The 22,129-nt window shown below is 51.9% G+C and overlaps 1 pseudogene; it reads left to right on the plus strand.

Annotated features, from left to right (window-relative positions):
- The first annotated feature begins 16,750 nt into the window (after positions 1-16,750).
- Positions 16,751-18,407, plus strand: LOC136515142 (uncharacterized; annotated as a pseudogene).
- The last annotated feature ends 3,722 nt before the right edge of the window (positions 18,408-22,129 follow it).

Below are 22,129 nucleotides of genomic sequence, written 5' to 3' on the forward strand. Positions count from 1 at the left end.
CTCAGAGGCAAGCCGGACGTACTCCTGCCCCAAGCGCAGCAGCTCCTCGTTGGCATCGCCTCGCTCACCATCTCATCCCACGCTCGCTCACGGAGCCGCGCCAACTCCGCCGCTCAGTCGGCCTCGCTCAGGCCTGATAGATCAGGATACTCCGCAGCAGAAGCACTCCAATCACGACGAGGATAGACGATCTTGTTGAGGTCCGCGATCTGCTGGCTTAACACGTCCAAGCGCTTCTCCATCGCTTGCGACTCTGCCCACGTATGCGCCTTTGGCTCCAAACTCGACCCCGCCTCCACCTCCGCCTCCACTTCCGCCATGATGAACACGCCGCCAAGCGCCAACTAGAGAGATTTTCTCAATCATACTAAAGGTTTACGCGTCTTTGTATTAAGACAGAGAAAAGTTAGATACAACACGCCTTAGGATACCTTAGGGGTAGTAAAGATTTACATGGAAGCTTTAAACAAGAAAAGAAAAGCCGATCTAGGTTTTGAGACAAGGCGAGCTAACTAAAACACGGAGCATGTCCGGTATGGACGACTATGAGTCTGAGTGTTGCACGTCATCTCTCCATGCATGCATGCGGGTGTCTCGTGGAAAAAAAGGAACAGAAGCGAGTCAAAGACCAGCTGGCCGAATGGCGCATACGTGCATGAGCACTACAAGAGAGGAATTCTATTTTTTTAGGAGGCACTAGCGCCCGGACGTCCAACACCAATAGTGTCTCCGGACGTAGCTCCCGGTCCCAGCCAACTGAAATGTGGCCCAACTTCCAGTCACAGGCCCACCATCGGGAGCATTCCATCTAAGCATCCTCATGTAACAGAAAAAGTGAACAGAAGTGCTATCTGCCCGCGTAACGGAAGTGGAGAGCGTGCGCTCGCGTCCGCGCCGCCATCCCCGATGCCCCCTCCGCTAGCCCCTGGCGCGCCCCCTCCCTAGTCTGAGAAGGATGCAACGCAGCAGAAGGCGTGAGGAGGAAACACCAAGGCGAGGCAGGAGAAGGCGAGGAGGGAGATGCAACACCCAATCTACTTTTGAAACATCCGGATACAATACTTACAACATACGTATGAAGACAGATAAAACATTTGAAACATGCGTCTGAAACACTTAAAAAACACATGAAACACTTGAAAAACCATTGCAAGTGCAACACATAAGCAACATCTAGATAAAACACTTGCAACATATGTGTGAAACATATGCAACATCCACATAAACACACTTGCAACATACGTCTGAAAAAACAGATGAAACATTGGGAACAAACATTTGCAACATAAGTGTACAACCATTGAACATATGCAACATCCATATGAAACCCTTGCAACATGCCTCTGAAACAAATGAAACACTTGAAACATACGCTTTGCAACATACACTTTTAGCGCAATGTCACCTTACTGCTTGGATGAATGGAGGTCGTCTTCGTAGAGCTCGACAATGGCACGGAGCTCGATGCCATAGAGTACACGGAGGTCGCTGGTGCGGAGCTCATCAGTGGCACGAACCTTGGTAGTGGCCGCGGTAGGCGGATGGAGCGCGGTCGTAATAGGAGGCAAGAGTCCGGGCAGGCGAGGCACATGGCGTGTGCAGGCGGGGGCAGCGTCGATGGAGTCTATCCCGCAAGCCGCGAGCAGGATCCACGCGGGTGGGGGGGGCGCCGACGAGCGGACATCCTGCGAGCGGGGGTGGCGCAGGCGGAGTCCGTCCCGCGACTGGGGGCAGTGCTGGCAAGCGGAGTCCATCCTACGCGAACAGGGGTGTGCAGCGCAGAGCGGGCAGGGCGACACGTGCGGAGCACACGGATGAGTGGATGAGAATGAGCCGCGTCCGGATGGGAGTCACGGGACGGACACCCGTAACATATCATTAACGTTTTTGGTGTCTCCTGCACAATCGACTAATGGTTAGCAAATTGGACAGCCGGGGATAGGGCGGACGCGAATCAGACGGAGGAGGCAGGTGCCTGACGGATTTGCAGCGCAGCAGGAGAGTGCAAACGAGCAAAATTTTTTTACTATATATGGACCAGACACCAGATCAACTTACATTGTTATTACCATCATCTCATAATACTAATAATATTATTACAATATATAAGTTGTGTCCCAATGCAAGGAACGTTGTCCAGTCATGTCCATGCTATTGAAGCCTGCCTTCTTGCAATGGTCACGGCACGTCGAGCTTGGCCTCCATCAACCAGGCGGCGAAGCCTGGGAACTGTTGGGAAAATTATTCCCAATAAGCTGAGTACTCAGAGGCCTTCGCCAAGGAGGGGGCAAAGGTTTGTTTAAGTAAGACAACAATTCATATGACTCAATTAGGGTTTTAGTGATTCATTGTTCTCTCCCATTTCCATGGGGCTTGCTTTCCCCTTTTATAGATCACTATACAGGGTGGAGTTCTTTTACACCTATGCCCTCACAATCGGCAGGGTATATTCTGGGCATATGCCCGTACACTCACAAACTCCCAAGGTACGTTAGGTCTTCTCTCCCTCAACCTTCTTGCCTCATGGGTCTTAGCTTTAAGCCCACTGGTGGCCCAGCGGTTATGCAGCACGTGCCTCCTTCGGGAACCTTGCCCATAAAAGGCGAAGGCCTAACCTCCATCGGTCTTCTCCAGCTGCTGAGTTGATTCATCGTCTTCCCCCAGCGACCTTGCGTCCTCTTCCTGGGCGCCGCCTTGAAGCAATCTTCGGGCCTTCCAATTTCTGATTAAACATTCCTCTTAAAAATCAAATTTATTTTCATTATATTATAATTATAAAACATGATAGTTCGTTGCATTTTTAATTGTCATCATCCATTTTCTTACCCGCCAGTCCTCATGGACATTGATGATGCTATGCTCTCCATCTGCTCTGTCTGCTGCAGATCCAACGGCTGGGCTACCGCATGACTCGGCTCTCCCTTCCCCTACCGATATCGAGCAGCCCGCACACCGTGGGGACACGAATGCCTCCTCGAGCGGGAGCCATGGCGGCGGCGGTGAGGGCGGCGCTGCTGCCCTCCTCATCCTCCTCCCCGTCACCGCTGCTCCGCCTCCCGCGCTGCTTCCTCTTGCTCACGGTGACTCCCTACCCTCTCTACTACGACCTCATCATGCCCCGCCCCGGCCTCCGACGCCGACAGGAGCCTCGTCTTCTTCGACGACGAGAAGAAGGAAGATGAGGGAGGGGAGCGGGCGGTCAGTAAGAAGGGCAGCGACAGCGATGACAAAGGGGAGGTGCTGGAGAGGAAGGTGGAAGACTTCTTCGGGTCTCTGAATAAGGGCCCCAGCCAAGCCGACACCAAGGCCAAGACACCGGGAGCGGAGCCGCGGCAGGTGAAGCGCGAGGTGCCAAGGGAGGAGGAGCGTCCGCAGCCGTACCTCATCACCAGAACCACGGAGCTGCCACCCAGGTGGGATGGCCCGGCCAGGACCGTCGTGCTCATTGACAAGCCCAAAGGTGATGCCTTTCCCCTCCCCTTTGGTGCATTGCAGGTTCTGGGATTCTCACCCAAAGGTGATGCCTTTCCCCTCCACTTTGGTGTATTGCAGGTTCTGGGATTCTCACCAAAATGTATCATTTAAGACAACAGTAGTATTTTAGCTACTTTTATCTGATGCACATGCACGACCGGAAAATTCCTTTTCTGAAATGTGAGCGATTAGCGCAACAATTACATGGCAATCAGTCGGTGTGGCAACTGCAGCTTTGCCTCAAGACAGGGTTCTGTATTGTGTTTCCTATCAGGGCAGATAATAATAAGTTAATGCGCAGACAGGATTAGGTTCGAGCGGTGTTATATTAATTTGCTCTGTTGCCTTCCATCCTGAACAATTCATCTAAACTCGTCTTTCCTCTAATCTTAGGATGGACTTCATTTACTGTTTGTGGCAAGTTGCGGCGCTCGGTGAAAGTACAAAAGGTGATATCAGGTTTTTTTCACTGTGTCTGAATGTAGCATTTGCCCTTTGCATTAAGTATATGTTTTGGAATATTTGTGTGGTCTCAGGTTGGACATGCTGGAACTCTGGACCCCATGGCAACTGGATTGTTAATTGTTTGTGTAGGAAAAGCAACCAAAATAGTTGACGCCGGTAAATCCGTAGTTTTCACGGTGGATGTGGCCGCCGCGGGTCATTCCACCAGCGAGTTCATCGACGATGCAAGGAGCCACCGCTTTCCCTCTGAACAATCAAGAGTGCGCGACTGTCCCCTACCTGGCACGCCAACTGTCGGTATTTTGTAAATCAGACTAGTAAATTTATACGATTGTCGCGCTGCTCTAGGAAGACGATGGTAGCATCCAAAAGACACAAGGATTTATACTGGTTCCGCCGGAGCCCTACGTCTAGTCTCAGAGATAATCGAGTACGTGTTCCTCGCATGAATGTTCTAAAGTTCTTACAATGAGGGGTGCAAGATTGGTGAGAGAGGTGGTAGAACCTATGCTAGGCGAGGGGCTGCCCTAAGGGAAGCTTCAGAAGCCCTTCTACTATGGTGAATGAATGAAATGGTAGAGGATGTCCCGAATGCGTTGCCCGGGCAGTCCTTATATAGAGTTTGGGGCCAGGGCTGATACAAAGAGGAGGTTCCCTCGACCGAAGGGTCGTGTGCCTGAGGGAGGTCCTAGCTAACTTGGCTTGCAAGCTACGTCGTCTTCTGGTGCTCATCTGGGTGTGGCTGTCATCATGGTCTTGTGGCCACGTCGCGGCAGGGTGTGACGTGGTGCTATTGTGCTGGCCGTGGCATCACTATAGACACGGTGATGGTTCGTCAACCATCCTGTGCAACGCGGTATCCGTCATGACCTTCGTTACCATCTCCTGGTTGCTTCGCGGGGCTGACGGCCACGATCCTGATCGTCGGGGTTGGGGTTTTTAGCCGGTCTGGATGGCCTCTGTGTTGAGGCCCTTGCCGTAGATCATATCCCATAGTGGGTAGGATTGTACATACTTTTTGTCGGTCCGTATCTAGACGGTGGGTTTCGTACCTGTTTCCTCTGCTATGCGGTGTTGGCATGGGGTTGGCGTTTGACCGGGCCGAGGTGACTGTTGTCCCCTCGGACCTTGCGGGGTCAGTGCGGTACGCCCGCTCTTGTTAGAGCAGGTGCGTCAGGATAGGCTTGACCTCTCCCCATCCCCTCCGGGGTCATGGCGGGGAGAGGTCGCACATTTCTCGGGCGCCTTGTGGCTAAGGCGGGGAGAGGGATCGTGACCGTCCCCCGCCCTTTCGTTAGCCTGGATTTCTCATCTAACTAGTCTTCAGTTGTTTGGGCCTTCACTAGCTAGGGAGTTGTGGGTCGTGTGGCCTGCCAACTAATCGGTGCCTTGAGACACCCTTGGTTATAACCCCGACAAGTCTTTAATTTCAAATTTTGATAAGGCATTGCGGGCAGCAAAAAACTGACGGTTTTACGTTGGTGGTGAGATGTGATTTCCTCATGTGGGTCCCACCTGCTACATGCGCTCTCTGGGGTCCGCAGCCATGCGTCTGCCACCCTGCTCACCGAGCTGCACCTCTGCCACCCCACACAGCTGGCCGGGTTGCCCTGCACGCTGTCGGACGCCCATCGGTACACGCTTGCGCCCGCCTGGCCGATCAAACCCGATGCCACCCACGCACTCATCTGGCCACAACTCCACACTCTGTGATGATCTGAATCATTTGTCACCTCCCTTAGTTGTCTATGACTCGAGAAGAAATCACAGATTGATATCAAGTTCATATACCAAAGTTATGATTTTTTTTTAAAAAAATGAGCTATCAGGAAAAAAAAATGCATCCAAGTGATGCTTCTTTTTAAGAAAAGAAAGAAGCAAAAATTAAGCTAAAATGGAATTCAGAAATATTGCAAGAAAGAAGCAAAAATTAAGCCAAAATGGAATTGAAAAAATATTCCAACAAGGGGTTCGAATCTAGATATTGTAGTGCATTTGTTTACGTTTTAAGTTTTATTACATTATCACACACAAATAACAAAGAAAATAAAATTTTGCTAGTCGGAATTGAACCCAAGCAAATGAGAAGAGAGCCACTCGCATCTTTATGTTAATTATTAAGTTTGGTTATTCCACCTTTTTATTCGAGTTTCTCTAAATAGAATGACCTTTTTATTTGGGTTCCTCTAAACAGAATGAAAATAGCAAAAAATATGAAGCAAAATAGGATTGAACAAAAAACCTCACTATCACTAATTAAACGAGTTTGCCTTACCACTACAACACTCGAGCTTTTGTACAAAATTAGGTTATTTCACCATTTTTCTCAATTTTTTTCAGGTTTCTCTACATAGAACGAAAATAGCAAAAACAAATTGAGGCAGAACAGGAATGAACCTAGAACCTCACCAATGAGAAAAGGATGCACTACCACGGTGCCAATTATGCTTTTGTGTAGATGTTCCTCAAGTACGAAGTGGCTAGAGTTCAGGCACGAGGAAACAAAGCCTCCACTACAACAGTTGTCAGGCATTTTGCTATGCATTGTTTGTTTGTTGGGAAGAGAAGGAGTTGTACCTTAGAGTTAATGAGATGGGATTGGTCTTGGGGGCGGCGGTAGAGATAAACACACTTCTTGTCAATGCAGTCCCGGGCAATGATAGTGCCATACACTCGGATCGGGTAACCGACGTCCGAAGAGGCTATCTTGACTGATAAGATGTTTACTCCCTGTCGGTGTTTCGTGTAACCAACTAGTAAATTTGTACTATTGCGCGTCTGCCCCAGATGGTGTGCTAAGAGGACACAAGGATTATACTGGTTCGGGCCGAATGTGCCTACGTCTAGTTTCGAGTTGCTCGTGTTACTAGCACTGAGTTTGCAGTAGGGGGTTACAAACTAGCGAGAGAGGGAGGAGCTCCCAAGTCTCTGTGGTTCGACTGCTCAATGTTTCTACCGCTATATCTATCGGTCGATTGATCTCTCGCAGTGTGATGTGCGATGCCCCTTAGTGGGACGCCCTATTTTTCCTTTTATAGGCCAAGGAAAAGCAGGGGTTACAACGGAAGGGAAGAGGAAAAAAAGAAAGAGAAATAAGGCTCCCAGAGGTATGCCTTCCTCCTCTTCACATGGGTCCCGCTGACCCTGTAGATCGTGGTGGCAGCAGCGTCGTACCAGGGTCCTGTTGGCCGCTGCAGCATACGTGCGGGTGTCGTGCGTCGTTCTTGTCTTCCATCCCATCCGAGCAGACGGAATGTTCAAAGGGTCCCCTAACAGAGGCCATACGGGGGGCTGGCGGTACAGTGCCAGTCAACTGACACCGGTTGACTGACGTTGGATGGTGGTCAGGCAGGGAGTTGGCAGCATAGTGCCGCCCTGTTGACGCGGTGGGCGATGTGAGTCTCCCAGCAAGGCCTGATGTGACCGCCAGTCGCATCAGGGCACGTCCGAGAGTGCTTCCGGGCGTGCGCCTCCATGCCGTAGTGGTTGAAGCGGTTCGGGTCCCACCCTAGGGCCACTGCTTTTGTCCGGTAGCAAATTTGACCCCCAGGGAACGGGCAAGGTGGAAATCTCGCCCTGGGGGCCGGGTGAGATGGAATCCGACCATCGGGGGTCGGATGAAGTGGAGCCCTCCCCATGGGACCGGATGAGTCAGAGCCCACGCCTAGGGGTCAAACGAGGCGGAAACCTCGTCCTCGGAGTTGGAGCCCATGCCTTGGGGTTGGACGAGATGGAAACCTCATCCTCAGAGTTGGACAAGGAGTGGCCTAGCCCCTGGGGGTCAGACGAGGCAGAAACCTCATCCTCGGAGTTGGACGAGACGTGGCCCGGCTCCTAGGGATCGAACGAGGTCGCATTTGCGTCCATAACCATCGGATGAGGCAACGTGATGCTCATTAATCCTTTGGCTCAGATACCCAGGTATAGGTATCCAATAGTAGCCCCTGAGCCTTTAGAGGGGTCAGACACTCCTGCAAAGGCTTTTTGCGATTTGTTGCTCCTGTGGCCGTTGTGCTGTGGAGGCGGGACGTTATTGGAACTTCGGTGATTTTCTCCTTGGTTCATTGTACCGCGTAGGGTAACCGAGTAGGATTTAGGCACCCAGCCTCCATGTGGGGGACTGGCAAAGTGGAAACAGGCACCTAGCCCTGAGGAGGAGACGCGCTGGTAATCCGTTTGCCACCGGGTGCGTGCGAGATCACCTGGTGGGTGTAGCCCCTGAGCCTTTGGAGGAGTGAGACACTCCTGCAAAGGCTTTTTGCGATCTATCACTTGAGGGCACATGGGAGTACTGTTCATTATTGTCTCTTTGTAGGATGGCGAGCCTCCGAGCCTCTAGGGGCCAGTCGCCTGGTTTCTTGCGTCACTTCGTCCGTGGATTCCACAACCGGAGGTGACTCGTCGTTTGTCTACGACCGCGTGTTCGGTCTCTTTGCGATGCCAAGCGCCTGAGCCCCCATGCGTAGCAGGGGTCCAGTCGAGGGGTTGGTTCATCTTGTGATCGTCATCCCTCATGTGTCCATTCGCTAGAATGGAGGGGCTGAGTCATGTCATGCTTTCCTCGCTAAACGGAGCACGGTGCTCGGTGAGTTGTTAACGGGCTTGTTCGAGTGGAACCCCGGCATCCCCTTCGTGGGGGCCCGATTCGAAGCTGGTGACTGACTCTAGATTCTTGGTGGTTGGTCCATATAGTTCTTGGATCCGTTCGACCAGTCTGAGGGCTTGATGCCTTTCTTTGGGGAAAAACATGGACCTTGCATCATCCAAGACTCGAAACGAGGGTCGGGACACCCGTGGCACTTCGCGCGCTTCGGGTATTGGTAGCTAGCGGGCCCATCCTTAACCTCCTCTCACTCTAGGGTGCCCTATAGCGGTCGTGAACCCACTGGTGGGCCAGCCTTTGAACTCCTGGGTGTTAATGGGCTGTGGGAGCATTTTCAGCTCCGTACACCTACTTTCCTGCAGCGGCCCATAGCCTTTGAAGGCGAACCGTTGCCCGGCGAATCCTTCGTGGGGAAGATTTGGATAGGCATGCACTCGTCTCTCGAGACAACGATGCGATTGATGCATCGTGAAATAATGAGGGCACTACCCCCGAAGGAAATGGGTCTAGTGAGGCATCGGGCGCGTTAATTTAGGCGGAAGGTTCGTCCCTCGCCTATTCCGCCCTTACCTTATAAACGGAGCCGTTTCTCCCCAGCCTCCGTACGCGCAGCCGTATCCTTGCCCCTCCAGTCTTTCTACCTTTCGCTCTCGAGTTTTGGCCTTCGTTCCCCTATTTCCGCTCCGTCGCCGGTGAAGTTCTCACTCTAAAGACCTACGCCACTATGGATCTTCTACATTGCCATCTTCGTTCCTCGATGTAGTCGTGGCCTCCCTTCGATGTTCTCCATGTGTGCATGGAGGGTCTAGTTAAGAAAGGCCTTCTCCGCGCAAGGACCGCGATGATGAAGTTGATCATACCTGGTGGCGAGGATGAGACGTCACCACCCGACGGATATGTCATTTCCTTCGTCCCATTCCATGAGCGTGGGCTCGCTACTCCTCCCCACCGATTCCTCCGAGGGCTGCTGCACTACTACTGGATTGAGCTGCAGCATCTAAATCTAGCCTTTGTCGCGTTGTGCGAGGGGTATCTGGGGATTGAGCCCCACTTCAAGCTATCGAAGTACTTCTTCGCCATCGAGCTATAGAAGAAAAGGAGAGGAAGAAGCTGGACCTAGTGGTGCCGATGGGATGTGCAAGCATCCGTCTTCGAGGCAACAAGGGGTGGCATAAGCTCTGGTTCTACCTGAGGTACGACGATGCCGCCCCCCTGCCGATCTTCACCAGCCGCCTGATCAAGGAGGCGATAGACATGTGGAGGTATGGGCCCATTGGGAAGGAGTAGAAGAGGCTCAGCGACCTCCTCAAAGCCATCATGACTCTAAAGGGCCATGGTCTTTGTGGGACCAACATCATCAAAGCATACCACATCAGGAGGTTGGTGCCGCTGATGGCGTGCACTCTACTAATGTGGAACATGACACTGGATTCTGCACCCGAAGGGACAGTGATGGTCACGAGTGAGGCCCTCAGCGTCGGCGAAATGACATAATGCATCAAGGAGTCGATGGAGTGCCCGGTGGATCCATCAGTGGATCTCGCCCTAGTGTACCTGGTCTCAGGGCATCTCGTGATGTGGCTGGATACGGGTTTCATCGAACTAGTAAGCCTTCTTCGAGTTTCTTTCCTTGGTCGACCCTCCTCTGTTCTCAGATTCTAAGCACCGGGATTTGCAGCCCAACCTCTTCGCCTGTGTGTCCGACCCACCACTGCTAGAGGACACGGCCAGGAGGGCGGCGAACTGCGCCATGGCTGAGGTGGTCAAGGCAAAGAAGGAGCGAAAGAAGGAGCGAGCAAAGCTCCAGTGTGGAAAGCGGCGGCAAGGCTCATAGGAGAGCGATGGCGATGAGGAGGAGGAAGAGGAGGATGAGTCTAACCCCAACATCCCATTGGGCGTGCTTACGCTCGAGGATGAGCAGGCTGACGTGGGGCAGGTCAACTTGACCCCGATTCCATAGCATGCCCTGGTGCAAACCGAAGAGGTTGCGCCTCCAAGATCGATGGGGGAGGACGCGCCCCTGAGATCGGAGGAGCAAGTCTGCCCTGCTCCGGCTGACCCCACCGGAGGATCAAAGCAGCCAATTACCGATGTGGCAGAGTCAAAGTTGAGCGACCAATCCTTGAAACATTCTCGGATAATGGCGTTGAGGTGAGTTAACGACTTCTTCGCTCTTTCATTGTGTTCTCGGATTTCGTCATGTGACGTTGGTGCTTTCTGCACGACTGGCCCCAGCAACTGCCTAGAGTTGGCACCGCAGAAGATCCTAGTGCATCGGCCAATCCCCCAGGAGCCTACTATCATGGTGCCGAGGGCACGCCATGATGGTGCCGAGGTGGGCACGCCGCCGCCTGAGGAAGCGGGGGAGGCAGAGGCGCCGATTGCGCCGGGGGAGGTGCTCGTGGAATCGGCGCCTGCTCCGGTCGACATGCTCGAGGTGGGGAAGATAGGAGGAGGTGCGACCGAGGCATCCCCTGCAGATGCGGCGATGGCTCGGACTTTGGAGCCCGAGCTACCAACCTCCTCTGCCATCGGAGGGTCCACTCCTGAGGGAGCGTTGGTGATGGAGGAGGTACCATCGGCTCCCATTGGGCTGACGCCGATGGTTGCGATGGTTGACCCCTTAGTTGGGGCTAGGCCCTCCCTGTCCCTTGTTTGGCCGAACAACGATCCGCTCACGTGGGGAGGAAACTGGCTCCACTGGGCCAGGCGGCTGGACCCGAGCGACTTAGTGTTCACCCTCAATGACCCGATGGTGGAGAAGGACTGGAAGAGCATGCACTCAGGACTTGAGTCCGTAGTCCGCTCTCTGAATGACACATTGGGGGTGTTGAAGGATAATGTCGCCTTGGCCAGCCAGGTTTGTCGTGTCTTCATGTTTTCTACTTTTTAGCCCTATTTATATAGTTCTAACCTGATTTTTTGTAGTCCCTTGCGATGCGCAGCCGGGAGAAGTCCATATTCCTCCGTCATGGGAGGGAGGTCTGGGGGCTTGCTACCGAAGTGCCACAGCTACAGGAGGAAGTGGTGAGCCTCCATACCAAGGAATGGGAGGCCCATCAACACGCCAACGAGGCCGAGGACAAGCTCAAGGTGGTGGTCGCCAAGGCTAGGGAAGATGCCGCGGAGCTTGGACGACTCCGCCTGGCCCTCGACCTTGCTCGGCGCGCACTCAAAAATGATTAGAAGTCGAAGGAAGAAGCCAAGGGTCTGGCCACCGCCTTGGTAGGGGATGTTGGTGTGCTCCAGACGGAGAAGACAGTCCTTGAGGAGCAAGTGAAAGGTGAGGTTCTGGTTACTTTTTTGCTTGACGTTTGCAGTCGGTTTTCTGACGCTCTTTGATGTTTGGCTTGGGCAACCCTACAGAGGCAACTCTCCGAGGTGTGGGGTCAACTCCAGTCGAAGAGCGACGACCACGATGCCTTGCGTGCTGTCATCGGGTTGGTCTTCGACAACCTTGGGGTCGCCTTGTCCGCGGAGACGAGCACGCTCATAGTCTGGGTTACCTAGATCCTGGATCGGGCACGCGCACTAACAAGGGAGGCCCTATACACCGACGTCCATCATGCATTCGCCATCGCCCGCTCCCACTACATTAACATCGACCTACCGGTGATTAGTGAGGGCTTCACGCCTGGCTACACTGGCGCTGAGCTGGACAAAATTGAGAAGGAAGCGGCTCTCCTGGCGCAGGACCTGGCGGAGAAGATCGGAGAAGAAATCCTGCCCAAGAATGTTTAGTTAGATAGCTGAGTTCGACGTTGGTCTTTTTGTAAAGACTTTTATTATGGTCGGAAATGTTGTTTGGCCTTTCTATCTATCTATCTTTATATATTTATATATATATATATAAAGTTTGTTGCGATCCGACCCTTGTTTTATGTTAAGGCATTAGAAACTTAAGTTGCCAGCGACTAAGTAATGATCATGCTGGTGTGCAAGCGATGCCGTAGCTGTCAGGGCATAGGCTTTTTGCATTCAAACCAGTTTTACTCATCATTAGTTTTCGGCAACTCTTATTTCTAGGTCTTGTCATAAAAAGGAAAGGTCGGATGGGAAAATGTATAAAGTTTGTTGCGATCCGACCCTTGTTTTATGTTAAGGCATTAGAAACTTAAGTTGCGAGAAACTAAGTAATGATCACGCTGGTGAGCAAGCGATGCCGTAGCCGTCGGGGCATAGGCTATTTGCATTCCAACCAGTTTTACTCATCGTTAGTTTTTGGCTACTCTTATTTCTAAGTCTTGTCATAAAAAGGAAGGGTCAAATGGGAAAATATTTCTGAGTATATGTACTCCTATCAGCCCCCGAGTAAAACCCGACCCAAGGTAGTTGCCAGGGTCAGGTCTTACTAAAGACCGATCAAATCAGAAGCGAATCCGATAGGAGGTAACATTTTTTGGATTTTGCAGAAACATTACTTAGTTTGATACGTATATTGGAAGCTTTGGAATGGGAAGACTAAGGGTAAAAGCAACATAGCTACTCGATGTTCTAGGCATTAGCGATGGCTTTGCCATCATCAGTCTTGAGCTCATAGGCGCCTGATAGGAGAATCTTCGTGATGACATACGATCCCCCCACCCTACGGTGGGGAGAGCTTGTGGCGGTCCTTGCTGATCTGGACGAGGTGAAGCACTAGGTCCCCAACGTTCAAGGCCTGACCCCGCACTCGACCGCTATGGTACCAGCGCAACACTCGCTAGTACTTGGCTACGTAAAGGAGGGCGACGTCGCGCGCTTCATCTAGCTGGGCTTTGTCCTATGCTCCCCCTTGTTAGAGCTTCCGTACAAGAACCGCTTCAAAAGAATGCAGTCTTTGTACAAGTGCTTGATGGGGAAAGCATGGTTCAGGCATGGCCCTTCAAGCAACTTCTTGAAGTGGTCCGGGGTGTCCTCTGTGGGCTTCTGGCCCCCCGTGCGGTCGGCGTTGGCCACTAGCGAGCTCCTACGCCGTCGCTTGTTCTTCCTTCTATTGGGAGGCTTGGAGGCGCCTTCGTCGGCGTCCTTGTTCCATTTTGCCTTGCCCTTGAGGGTGTGTCGACCAATGGCCTGAGGTCCCATCAAGTCAGAGCTTGGACTTTGGTCCTCACCGCTGTCATAATGTCTGCCACAACGTGGATCATAGCCACGGCTAGCCCCTCCTTCACATCGCCATAGCCACGCCTGTGGGCATCGAGGGTGTCGCGAGCATCATAGTGGAGGCTGAGACACTCATGCACCGGAACCACAGTGCATGGCCCGCCATCTTGTTGGGCCTAATGGATCGGTACATCCTCGTTGGGTTGCTCTGGGGGCACTTTGCATCTGCGAGCATCGAGGGTGTCACGTGCGTCGCTGTGGAGCTTGAGACGCTCGTGCACCGAAATCATGGTGCGCGGCCTTCCATAGTCAAAGCTGAGAAGCTAGTTGCTTCTGGGGGCACGAACCTCTGATGTAGGTAGCTACAGCTCCTCGAGCGCCTCGGCGATTGCGTCGAGGCTAGTGAAGAGGAGGGGTTGTGTGGCAGCGTTAGGCCGCACCAACTCTCCCTCCATCATGATGACAAAGTCTAGGTTACCGAAATGCACGCGTGTGCCTGGGACCCAGCTGACATTGCGATTAGCCATCCAAGGCCTGGTGTTGATGTTGTGTCTCACAAAAGGCCCCTACCTAGTGCACCAACTGTCGGTGTTTCGAGTAACCGACTAGTAAATTTGTATTGTTGTGTGTCTGACCTAGATGATGTGCTAAGAGGACACAAGGATTATACTGGTTCGGGCCGAATGTCTCTACATCTAGTTTTGAGGTGCTCGTCTTACTAGCGCTGAGTTTGTAGTAGGGGGTTACAAACTGGTGAGAGAGGGAGGAGCTTCCAAGTCTCTGTGGTTTGATTGTTCGATGCTTCTACTGCTAGATCTATCGGTCGATTGATCTCTCATGGTGTGATGTGTGATGCCCCTTAGTGGGATGCCCTACTTTCCCTTTTATAGGCCAAGGGAAAGCAGGGGTTACAACGAAAGGGAAGAGGGAAAAACAAAGAGAAATAAAGCTCCTGGAGGTGTGCCGTCTTCTTCTTCACACGGGTCCCGCTGACCCTATGGCAGCGGCGGCGTACCGGGTCCTGTTGGCCGCTGCAGCATACGTGCAGGCGTCGTGCATCGTTCTTGTCTTCCATCCCATCCGAGCGGACGGAATGGTCAAAGGGTCCCCTGACATAGGCCATACGGGGGGCTGGTGGTACAGTGCTAGTGAACTAACGCTGGTTGACTGACATTGGATGGTGGTCATGCAGGGAGTTGGCAGCACAGTGTGGCCTATTGACGCGGTGGGCGATATGAGTCTCCCAGCATGGACTGATGCGACCGCCAGTCGCATTAGGATGCGTCCGAGACATGCTTCCGGGTGTGCGCCTCCATGCCATAGTGGTTGAAGCGGTTCGGGTCCCACCATGGGGCCACTGCTTTTGTCTGGTAGCAAATCCGACCCCTCGGGAATGGGCGAGGTGGAAATCTCGCCCTAGGGGCCAAGCGAGACGGAATCCGACCGTCGGGGGTCAGACGAAGCGGAGCCCTCCCCATGGGACCGGATGAGTCAGAGCCCACGCCTAGGGGTCGGACGAGGCAAAAACCTCATCCTTGAAGTTGGAGCCCACGCCTTGGGGTTGGACGAGATGAAAACCTCATCCTCGGAGTTGGACGAGGAGTGGCCCAGCCCCTGGGGGTTGAACAAGGCGGAAACCTCATCCTCGGAGTTGGACGAGATGTGGCCTGACCCCTAGGGATCGGATGAGGCCTTAGTTGCATCCATAACCATCGGATGAGGTGACGTGACGCTCCTTAATCCTTTGGCTCGGATACCCAGGTATATGTATTTGACACTCCCCCGCATAGCATGTGTGGCTTGGTCATTTTGAATGCATCATCATCAGTAAATCTCATCCGACCATGGGGCGATGTAGCAGACGAAAAACCTCAATTGAACAAGGTAGCTTGAATTCTTACTCACAATAAATAATAGTCTAGCAAAACTAGATGAAAGTGCAAATACAATCATATAATATAATCAAGCAAACAAAAAGGTTGACGGAAGAATAATCCTGGGTGACTTACACTCCTCGTCGAGGTCGAAACTTGCGACATTGATGAAGCAGAGCCGGTTGTAGTAGATGCCCTTCTGCTTGGGATCGAAGTCGAGGATGTGAGCCTCTGCTTCCCGCCACTGACCTTCGGGGTCCCCCGCCTCCTGGAGACGATGGGCCTTCTCTAGCGCTTCCTCCCTGAGCCTTTCCGCCTCTGCCACTCGTTCGGCCTCAGTCATGCTAGAGAAATCCAGAGTCCTCATCACAGAGGCGAGCTGGACATACTCCTGCCCCAAGCACAGCAGCTCCTCGTTTTGCAACATCCATAGGAAACAACTGCAACATACCTTTGAAATGACTGAAACACCAGAAACATATATTTGCAGCATAGGGGAGGGGAAGCATGGGCCAGTCGATTCCAGCCATCCGGGTCGGAGCCGGCGGCGAGCGGCGGCGCATGAGCACCAGCGCCACTAGTATCGGGTTTGGCTCGACGTAGACGATAGGGGATGGGGGGCGAGGAGCACCATGGCCGCCGGGGGTGTAGAGGCGCCGCGCAGGGTGGAGGATAGTCACCTACTCCCCTACATCACCACCACCTCACATCCATGGATCTTGACGAAGGTGAGTGGATCTTGTTCCTACTCCATATATCTCGCCGAGGTGGGGGAGAGGGTTGTCGGATCTGCAGCCGTTGGAGGCTCCCGGTGGGGGAGGACGCCGGGCGTTGGTTCGCTGCGGTAGGGATGAGGAGCACGGAAGGGGAAAGGATGCGAGTGGAGCGAGGCGCGTGGGAGTTGATTTTGTTTTTTTAGGCGAGTGGCGCATGCGATAGTAAGTGGAGCAGAGGTCTTCCGGACGTCTTAATAATTGCATTACCATAATTTTATTTATTCTCTGATTTCTAATTTAAACATTCCTCTTAAAATCAACGTTATTTTCATTATATTATAATTATGAAACATGATTGTTCATTGCATTTTTAATTGTCATCATCCATTTTCTTACCTGCAAGTCCTCATGGACATCAATGATGCTATGCTCTCCATCTGCACCATCTGCTGCAGATCCAATGGCTGGGCTGCCGCATGACTCGGCTCTCCCTTCCCCTACTGATAGCGAGCGGCCCGCACACCGTGGGGACATGAATGACTCCTCGAGCAGGAGCCATGGCGGTGGCGGTGAGGGCGGCGCTGCTGCCCTCCTCATCCTCCTCCCCGTCGCCGCTGCTCCACCTCCCGCGCCGCTTCCTCTCGCTCATGGCAACTCCCTACCCTCTCTACTACGACCTCATCGTGCACCGCCCCGCGGACCCCAATCCCCCCAAATCCTCCGCCTCCAATGCCGTCGGGGCCGACCAGCAGCCGTAGCCAGCCCCCGACGAGTAGCCACTCGACCGCGCGAAGCGTCGGTACCTCCGCAAGCGCCGCTGCTGCCTCCTCCCCCACCCTAACGCTACCACCACCACCAAGCCCTCCTCCTTCTCGTCAGAGTTCGTCGAGCTCCGGCCCGAGGTGGTGGACTTCCCGCGCCTGCACGGGCGCGAGGAAGCGCTCTACTTCCACGACACCTTCGCCATGCCGTGGGAGAAGTACAAGCACTACCGCATGCTCTACCACCTGGAGAAGAAGTACTTCCCCCATTAGACCCTCGACAGCGCATTCGTCATCGCTGATGCCGCCCCGGCCTTCGACGCCGATAGGAGCCTCATCTTCTTCGACGACGAGAAGAAGGAAGATGAGGGAGGGGAGCGGGTGGTCAGTAAGAAGGGTGGTGACAGCGATGACAAAGGGGAGGTGCTAGAGAGGAAGTTGGAAGACTTCTTTAGGCCTCTGAATAAGGGCTCCGGCAAAGCCGACCCCAAGTTCAAGAGATCGGGAGCGGAGCCGCGGCAGGTGAAGCGTGAGGTGCCAAGGGAGGAGGAGTGTCCGCAGCCGTACCTCGTCACCAGGACCACAGAGCTACCACCAGGTGGGATGGCCCGGCCGAGACCATCGTGCTCATTGACAAGCCCAAAGGTGGTGCCTTTCCCCTCCCCTTTGGTGCATTGCAGGTTCTGGGATTCTCACCCAAAGGTGATGCCTTTCCCCTCCACTTTGGTGTATTGCAGGTTCTGGGATTCTCACCAAAATGTATCATCTAAGACAACAGTAGTATTTTAGCTACTTTTATCTGATGCACATGCACCACCGGAAAATTCCTTTTCTGAAATGTGAGCGATTAGCGCAACAATTACATGGCAATTAGGCGGTGTGGCAACTGCAGCTTTGCCTCAAGACAGGGTTCTATATTGTGTTTCCTATCAGGGTAGATAATAATAAGTTAATGTGCAGACAAGATTAGGTTCGAGCAGTGTTTTATTAATTTGCTCTATTGCCTTCCATCCTGAACAATTCATTTGAACTCGTCTTTCCTCTAATCATAGGATGGACTTCATTTACTGTTTGTGGCAAGTTGCGGCGCTTGGTGAAAGTACAAAAGGTGATAACAGGGTTTTTTCACTGTGTTTGAATGTAGCACTTGCCCTTAGCATTAAGTATATGTTTTGCAATATTTGTGTGGTCTCAGGTTGGACATGCTGGAACTCTGGACCCCATGGCAACTGGATTGTTGATTGTTTGTGTAGGAAAAGCAACCAAAATAGTTGACGCCTGTAAACCCGTAGTTTTCACGACGGATGTGGCTGCCGCAGGCCATTCCACCAGCGAGTTCATCGACGATGCAAGGAGCCACCGCTTTCCCTCTCAACAATCGAGAGTGCGCGACTGTCCCCTACCTGGCACACCAACTGTCGGTATTTTGTAAATCGGACTAGTAAATTTATATGATTGCCGCACTGCTCTAGGAAGATGATGGTAGCATCCAAAAGACACGAGGATTTATACTGGTTCAGACTGAAGTCCTACGTCTAGTCTCAGAGATGATCGAGTGCGTGTTCCTCGCATGAATGCTCTGAAATTCTTACAATGAGGGGTGCAAGAATGGTGAGGGAGGTGGTAGAACCTATGTTAGGCGAGGGGCTGCCCGGAAGAAAGCTTCAGGAGCCCTTGTACTATGGTGAAAGAATGGAATGGTAGAGGATGTCCCGAATGCGTTTCCTGGTTGGTCCTTATATAGAGTTCGGGGTCAGGGCTGATACAAAGAGGAGGTTCCCTCGGTTGAAGGGTCGTGAGCCTGAGAGAGGTCCTAGCTAACTTGGCTTGCAAGCTATGTCGTCTTCTGGTGCTCATCCGGGTGTGGCTGTCGTCATGGTCTTGTGGCCACGCCGCGGCAGGGTGTGACGTGGTGCTATTGTGCTGGCCGTGGTGGCACTATAGACATGGTGATGGTTCGTCAGCCATCCTGTGCAACGCGGTATCTATCATGACCTTCGTTACCATCTCCTGGTTTCCCGGGACATCACATGGGAGTTGGTAGCCGCCCCGGGTCGTCGATCGCCTGGTTGCTTCGCGGGGCTGAGGGCCACGACCCTAATCGTCGGGGTCAGGGTTTTTAGCCGGTCTGGACGGCGTCTATGTTGAGGCCCTTGTCGTAGATCCCATCCCGTAGTGGGTAGGATCGTACATACTTTTTATCGGTCCATATCTGGACGGTGGCTTTCGTACTCGTTTCCTCTGCTATGCGGTGTTGTCTCGTCCGTGCGACGTGGCACGGGGTTGGCGTCTGATCGGGCCGAGGTGACTGTTGTCCCCTCGATCCTTGCAGGGTCAGTGCGGTACGGTCGCTCTTGTAAGAGCAGGTGCGTCAGGCTAGGCTTGACCTCTCCCCATCCCCTCAGGGGTCGGGGCGGGGAGAGGTCATGTGTTTCTCGAGCGCCATGTGGCTAAGCCGGGGAGAGGGATCGTGACCGTCCCCTGCCCTTTCGTCAGCCTCGATTTCTCATCTAACTGGGCTTAAGTTGTTTGGGCCTTCGCTAGCTAGGGAATTGTGGGTCGTGTGGCCTGCCAACTAATCAGTGCCTGAGACACCCTAGGGTTATAACCCCAACAAGTCTTTAATTTCAAATTTTGATAAGGCATTGCGGGCAGCAAAAAACTAATGGTTTTACGTTGGGGGTGAGATGTAATTTCCTCATGTAGGTCCCACCTGCTACACGCGCTCTCTAGGGTCCGCAACCATGCCTCTGCCACCGTGCTCACCGAGCCGCACCTCTGCCACCCCACACAGCTGGCCAGGTTGCCCTGCACGCTGTTGGACGCCCATCGGTACACGCCTGCGCCCGCCTCGCCGATCAAACCCCACGCCACCCACGCCCTCATCTGGCCACAACTCCACACTCTGTAACGATCTGAATCATTTGTCACCTCCCTTAGTTGTCTATGACTCAGAGAAGAAATCACAAATTGATATCAAGTTCATATACCAAAGTTATGATTTTTTTTTTAAAAAAAAAGAGCTATCATGAAAAGAATGCATCCAAGTGATGCTTCTTTTTAAGAAAAGAAAGAAGCAAAAATTAAGCCAAAATGGAATTAAGAAGTATTGCAAGAAAGAAGCAAAAATTAAGCCAAAATGGAATTGAAAAAAATATTCTAACAAGGGGTTCGAATCTAGATATTGTAGTGCATTTGTTTACGTTTTAAGTTTTATTACATTATCACACACAAATAACAAAGAAAATAAAATGTTGCTAGTCGGAATTGAACCTAGGTCCAAGCAAATGAGAAGAGAGCTACTCGCGTCTTTATGTTAATTATTAAGTTTGGTTATTCCACCTTTTTTATTCGAGTTTCTCTAAATAGAATGGCCTTTTTATTTGGGTTTCTCTAAACAAAATGAAAATAGCAAAAAATATGAAGCAAAATAGGATTGAACAGAAAACCTCACTATCACTAATTAAACGAGTTTGCCTTACCACTACAACACTCGAGCTTTTGTACAAAATTAGGTTATTTCACCATTTTTCCCAGTTTTTTCCAGGTTTCTCTAAATAGAACGAAAATAGCAAAAACAAATTGAGGCAGAACAGGAATGAACCTAGAACCTTACCAATGAGAAAAGGATGCACTACCACGGTGCCAATTATGCTTTGTGTGTTTTTGGATTATTTGAGCCTTTAAACATTTAATTCCTGGTTTACCAAAAAGAATGAAAACAGCAAAAACTGTCTTAGGTTGGGATCAAGCCTCAGCAAATTTAAGATATACCACTAAGCCATTTCTTTCACTATGACAGAGGTGGTTCATTTACGTTTCGTTTTTGTTAGTACAGATAACGTAGATGTTCCTCAAGTACGAAGTGGCTAGAGTTCGGGCACGCGGAAACAAAGTCGATTTTTTTAAAAATAATATTTTTGAACCTCTGTTGGCAGCTCAGGGGCCGATAGGCCTACATGGCCGGACATGGGAGCCGATAGGCCTGTCGGTCCCTCCGAGGCCGATTGCTCCAGTCCATGTTGTACCCGTTCTACCCTGCACATAAGGGCATGTACAATCAAAGACAGGTCCGTCTCTAAGCGCTTCGATTCTGTTGTACAGATATGTATAAAGATAAGTCATACAACCCAACAGACAGGGCTTTGTCTCTAAGCTGTTTAATGTTTTGTATGTAGCTAGGATCAACTATAAATAATTTTTTTGCATACCATTGTGTGGCTATTTGATAGAAAATATATAATAAAGATAAATAAGAGCAACATGATTACAATATATTTTTTAGAAACTATCGATATAATAATTATGCTATACAGTCGCAACGCCTTCTGTCTAATTTCCTTTGTTTCCATAGCGTTGCCATATGTGCTCGATTAGATCCTTCTTGAGTTTTTTAGATACTGAATAAGTATTATTAAATTAATTATTGAGTATATTTTCATATTACATCTATTTAGATTCTTAAATATTTTTTTGTAAATTAATAATGTTTGACTTAATCAGACTCTAGATTTTAGAATGTATTTGTTGGGAATAGTATCTCTATACATCCATGACCAGGGCGACCATCCTTATCCTCATCCACAAGATTAAAAAAAATAAGCAGCCAGACGTCCTTATCCTCATCCACTCGGTCGTGGAGACTCGTTCTCATCCCTTCCCTTTGGTCCCAATCGGCCGATACAAGCACATCTCTTCTCCTCCTTCCTGCTCGCCGGAGCAGCAACTAAAGTGTACCTCCACCGCCCTGGTTGCCAGACCAACCAGAAAGAAGCTAGCAAACCAACGGCCTCGCATACGTCTTGGTCCTCATCCGCGACCCCAGCACCAAGCGTGGCTTTCGCAGCAGCCCGTGCGAGGCGAGCGGCCGCTGGTTGGCGTGCGGGCCGAGCGGCGGATGGACGGCGCCACGAGTATCTCTTCCTGCCGTCGCTCTTCTCAGCCATCAGCACCACCGCTTCGTCGCCGTCTTTTCCCAGCCACAACCGCGATAGTTCCTTCCCGCGTGCGGCCAAACCACAACCGCGGGCGCGAGCGCCCAGGATCCGCGCAGCGATGAGTTGAGGAGGCGGGCCGTACATCGCTGCTGAAGCCATCTTCTCCACCTCGGAGCACGGGACGTTCCCGTCGTCTCGCGAGGCGACGCCGACTCCG

The sequence above is a fragment of the Miscanthus floridulus genome, chromosome 17 (assembly GCF_019320115.1).
Source record: "Miscanthus floridulus cultivar M001 chromosome 17, ASM1932011v1, whole genome shotgun sequence".
In the NCBI taxonomy this organism is placed as follows: Eukaryota; Viridiplantae; Streptophyta; class Magnoliopsida; order Poales; family Poaceae; genus Miscanthus; species Miscanthus floridulus.